Consider the following 6,000-nt stretch of genomic DNA (forward strand, 5'->3'; position numbering starts at 1 on the left):
AAAATCACAAAGTTAGTAGGTAAGAGAATGAATTTAAGTCTTAGGAATCCTAAGTTTGTATCAATCTCTTGCAGTTCCTGGAAAAATAAGCAGAAGTCCGATTATAAAGAGCTTTACATTCCAGATGAAGGAGATGGAATTTTATTCTGGTGGAATTTGAAGGTCTCTTATGCAGGTGAGTGACATGTCATGTTCAGCCCTATTAAGATCAACTATTCATTTGACCACTATGGAGGCAAGTACTAGAGAGAGGAAAGGCTGAAGGCAGAAAGTCTAAGGTAGTCTATGGCAATAGTCTAGATAAAAAGTGATAAGGTCCTGCACAAGGGTGGTAGTTCTGTTAGAGAAAAGACTACACACAAAGAGACATCACAGAGACAGAAATGTCACAATTTAGGAACCAATCACATAAGCTGGGGAAAGTTAAGGATAATTCTCAAGGCTTCAAATTTGGATGCCTGAAAGAAAGATCAGTCAGTCAATAAGCATTTATTAGGTACTTATACAGTACAAGGCAGAGTAGCTAAGCATTGGGGGATAACGAAGATAAACAAAAGTACATTCCCTGCCCTCAAAGGGCTTACATTCTAGTGAGAGAGACAACATGTCAATAACTCTGTATATACAAGATGGATATAGAGTATATCAAAGATAATCTCTGAGAAAAAACACTAGCAATGGAAAGATCAGGGAAAAACTTTCTGCAGAAAGTAGTGCCATCAACAGGAATAGAAAAATTAGAAAGAAGAATGGAGTCAAGAGTTGGAGGAGAGATGGACATGATGAATTTGAGCTGCCTGTAGGACATCCAGTCCATTAGACATCTGGAGTTCAGGAGAGAGAGTAAGGATGAATTATGAATCTGAGGGTCATTTGGAAAAGTGATGCTACTTGGGAGCTGTAAAATCACCATGAGAGAAAGTATAGAAAGAAGAGAATTAAGCCCAGAATGGACCCCTAAATTGACTGTATGCTTATATATAGGACCTGGTGCATGGATGATAATCTAGTCAAGGAGCCTGGTAAGAAATATCTAGACATACAGGAGAAATCAACATCCTGAAAACCCAGGAAGGACAGAGCATCCAAGAGAAGATGGTCAACAGCATCAAAAAGTTCATTCCCATAGAGTTCAAAGGAAGTGAGAATTTTTAAAAGGTTGTGGTTTAAAGAGATCGTAGATGCCCCTGGAAAGAACATTTTCAGTTGAGTGATAAGCTAGAAAATCAGATTGTAAGAGGTTAATGAGTGAGAGAAAAGGAATTGGAGGGAATAAATCTTAATCTTGAGAAATTGCTGCTGGGTTCTTAGGGGCTGGAGTACTATGCCTCTCTTTAGGTATCTAGGCAGTTTCAAATAGATTCACTTCCAGGAAGCCTGACTTCTAATAGGCTCCTTGTTCTCACATTCCCTGGCTCATTATGCCCATAGGCCCCTCAAGAGAAAAAATTGCTTAAGGCTTAAGTTGTGGTTTAAAAACCTAGAATTTCCTTTAAAAAGGTCAGTTTTGGAAACTGAGTGGATGCCCATTAGATGCAGAAAGGCTGAATAAGTTATGATATATGAATGTAATGAAAAATTATTGTTCTATAAGAAACAATCAGCAGGATGATTTCTGGAAGGCCTGGAGAAACTTAAATGAACTGATGCTAAGTGAAGTGAGTAGAACAAATAAAAGAATATTGTACACAGCAACAAAAATATGTAATGATCAACTGTGATGGACTTGGCTCTTTTCAACATGAGGTGATTCAGGCCAATTCCAATAGACTTGTAATGGAGAGAGCCATCTGCATCCAAAGATCGTGGGGACTGAACGTGGTTCGTGACATTATTTTTGCCTTTTTTGCTTTCATTTTTTTTCCTTTTTTGATCTGATTTTTCTTGTGTAGCATGATGATTGCATCTAGGGGAGGGGATTGGTTAAAGGGAGAAAGAAAAAATTTAGGGAAGAAGGGAGGGAGAGGGGGAGGAAAAGAGGGAAGGAGGGAAAGAGGGAGGGAAGGAAAAGAAAGAGGAAGGGAGGGGAGAAGGGAGAAAGGGAGGGAAGAAAGAAGGAGGGAAGGAAGAAGGGAGGGAAGAAAGGAGAGAGAAAAGGAAAAAATGAAGGGAGGGAAGGAAGAAGGGAAAGAAGGAAAGAAGAGAAAGAAGAAAAGGAAGAGAAGGAAGGGAAGGAAGAAAAAAGGAAGGAAAGGAAAGAAGGAAGGAAAGGGGGAAGGAAAGGAGGGAAGGAAAGAAGAGAAAAAAGGGTCAGTTTTTTTTAAGTATTCAATATACAACATGAGTCAGGTATGAGATTGGTAATTAGTTCTACACAAAATGAATGTTAAACACAACATACTCATAAGTGCATAGTAACAGAATTCAATAACTTAAAACTATTGTTATAATCTGCTGGAAGAATGGCACATGAAACAATCTGTGGCATTTTGTGAGCTCCTCGAGGGCAAGGACTATCTTTTGCCTTTCTATGAATCCCCAATGCTTAGCACAGTGACTGACACATAGTAGGCACTTGATAAATGTTTATTCACTGGCTGCCATTGCTAATTAGGCATCTTACATTTCACCTCAGCTCTGTTCTATAACTCCACTCCAAACCCAAATCTCTGAACTTCCAGAGTCCACTACTAGTCTTGCATCTACCAACATCTCAAAGTCCTCTCTTAGACCCCCACCCTTCAGATCTTTTGAACTTACCCAAGTAAAACTGGCCTCCAAGCATAGACAAATCCACCTTAAGAAACATATTCAGGGGCAGCTAGGTGGTGAAGGGGATAGAGCATCAGCCCTGAAGTCAGGAGGACCTGAGTTAAAATCTGACCTCAGACATTTAACACTTCCTAGCTGTGTGACCCTGCACAAGTCACTTAACCCTAATTGTCTCAGCAAAAAAAAAAAAAAAAAAAAACTAATAATGATGATAATTTTTTTTAAAGAAGCATATTCAGTCACCTACTTAAGAACAAGAAAAATACAAAGCAAAAGAGAGAACCTGGGACCTAGATGAAAGCTTTTCTAGTTGAATTCCACATAGAAAATGATATAGTAGAAATATTACTCATCCCTCACTCCCTTCACTAAACTCTAAAGACAAAGTATACCACTTATCACATATAAGAATCACAGCTAAAGAGACCCAGTGGGAAGTTTCTCTTCTTTTAATGGGAGAAAACAGGGAAAAGACCAAGGAACTTCTCAGGGTGTTTGTCTTTGATTTTAACCATGTCATAGCAAAACACAATATTTTTTTACTGCTGTATCACTAAGGAGTCAGGAAAAAGTCCCTAAGTATGCACATGGTTCACTACAACTAGAAAGAATAGCACCAAGCTTGGTTTAAAGAAGAAGGGAAAGGAATGTTCTTTCATATAGGGTATAGGAAGCTTTCTTTGTAGTTCAATTGAAAAAGCAAGAAGTAAAAGATCTTAATTTAAAGGGGTAATGAGGGATGAGGAAGAGACATTTGGGCATTTAGGCTATAGGGAAGGTGCCAGTAAAAAGGTAGAGACTGGAAATTAGATTGCAACCTAATCAAGAGAAAGAAGCTTGGTTTTTAAAAATTGTATCTCCTTAAGATATAAACCCAGACTGTAGATGTTCCATCCTGAATAGAGTCAAACTTGGGAAATCTTTAAGCATCATTACGTCTCAAAAGATTTTCTTATTGTGGCAGGTCCAGGATTAGACTAGATGTTCCTAGGTAACTAGTGCCACTCTAGAATTACCTTGAATTCCAAGGATACTCAAAGGCTCAACTTATGGTAGATAGTGGTTCATGATGACTCTTGGTTCAGGGCTCTGAACCTGGTACAAGCATAAGATTTTTAAGAATAGAGTAAAGATAAAGTTGCTTCTATCTCTCTCCAGCACAGATGTTCCTAACCTTTTTTTGGTCTGGTAAAACCTCTGGATCCCTTCTCACAATAATGTTTATTGCCTATTTGCATAATTACAGAAGATACTAAATTTCAGTTAGAAGCTAGTGAAAATAAATATGTAAATTTTTTCATTTACCCTGAAATCTATCCATGGATCTCAAGTTAAGAACTCCTGCTCAAAATATGTAACTATGCCCAAAGGGCTATCAAACTGAGCACACGCTTGACCCAGCAGTGTTACTACTGGGCTTGTATCCCAAAGAGATCTTAAAGGAGGGAAAGGGACCTGCATGTGCAAGAATGTTTGTGGCAGCCCTCTTTGTAGTGGCCAGAAACTGGAAACTAAGTGGATGCCCATCAATTGGAGAATGGCTGAATGTAATGGAAAATTATTGTTCTATAAGAAACAATCAGTAGGATGATTTCAGAGGGGCCTAGAGAGACTTAAATGGACTAATACTGAGTGAAATGAGTAGAACCAAGAGAACATTGTATACAGCAACAAGATTATACGATGATCAATTCTTCCGGATGTGGCTCTATTCAACAATGAGGTGATTCAGGCCAGTTCCAATGGTCTTGTGATGAAGAGAGCCATCTGCACCCAGAGCGAGGACTGTGGGGAGTAAGTGTGGATCACAACATTGTATTTTCACTTTTTTTGTTGTTGTTTGCTTGCATTTTGTTTGTTTTTTTCCCTTTTTGATCTGATTTTTCTTGTGCAGAATGATAATTGTGGAAATATTATAGAAGAATTGCAACTATTTAACATATATTGAATTACTTACCATCTAGAGGAGGGGGTGGGGGGAGGAGAAAAATTTGGAACACAAGGTTTTGTAAGGGTGAATGTTGAAAACTATCTATGCATGTTTTGAAGATAAAAACCTTCATATATATATATAAAACCCCTGTTCAAGCATAAGCATAGATTGTGTTTGCCACTCAAGCAGACATAACAATAGCCTGAGTTTTGGAAAATAAAGATAAATATATAGATATACAGATATACACACACAAATACAAATATGTGTCTATATAGAGAGAGATATGATGATATAAATATTTGTGTGTGCATTTTTATAATACAAAGATGACCTCATGATTAAGGGCCCCAAGTAAAATTCTAAAAAGCACACAGATTTTTTCCCCAAAAAACCCAGGATATTGTTGTACTTGGATTGTGGAGACTATTTTAATCCATGGAAAGATTTAAGGATGTGAACTTGGATGGAAAAAATTTTTACATAGTTACTTTCACTAACTTCTAACTGAAATTTACTATTTTCTTCAATTATGTATGTAGGCAACAAATGTTATTGTGAAAAAGAATTAAGAGGTTTCATTAGAGCACAAAAAGTTAAGAAGCCCTGTGCTAAAGAGACAGAAGCAACCTTATCTTTATTGTGTGTATATATATGTGTGTGTGTACATATTTGAATGTATGTATGTATGTGTATGTGTGTGGGTATATATATGCATGAGAGAGAGCTGTATACAACATTCCAGTCTGTGCCTTTGAACAGTCCAGGCTGTTCTTCCATGCCTGGAATGCTCTCCCTCCCCCACTTCTGCTTTGAAGAATCCCTAGTTCTCTTTCAGGCTCAGCTCAAGTGGCACATCTTATAAGAAGCTTTTTTTTTTTTTTTTTTTAGTTCTTAGGTTCTTCTCATATTAGACAGATAGATATAGATACAGATATAATTAATTTTTATTTATTTTGCTTTTACTTATCTATGTATCTATGTTATTTACTACCTACTATTTTACTTGTCTATGAGGTCCCACCCTTCTCCAATAAAATGTGAGCTCCTTGAAAAGAATGTATTGTTTCAGGTTTGCCTTGTATCCCTAATGTCTAAACAGCACACTGCAGGCCACATAGTAGGCACTCAATAAACATGTGCCGAATTGCTTTAATTAAATGTGGGAAATAGTACTTTGTGGATAGAGGGGAAGGGATTAAATATTTATTAAATGCCTATTGTAAATGCCTTAGTATGATACTTGGTATTATACTAAGCATTTTATACGAATATTATCTCATTTGATCCTTGCCACAATCCTAGAAGGTATTATTATCCCCATTTTACAATTGAGGACACTATGCAGAGAAGTT

The sequence above is a fragment of the Antechinus flavipes genome, chromosome 2 (assembly GCF_016432865.1).
Source record: "Antechinus flavipes isolate AdamAnt ecotype Samford, QLD, Australia chromosome 2, AdamAnt_v2, whole genome shotgun sequence".
NCBI classification, from domain to species: domain Eukaryota; kingdom Metazoa; phylum Chordata; class Mammalia; order Dasyuromorphia; family Dasyuridae; genus Antechinus; species Antechinus flavipes.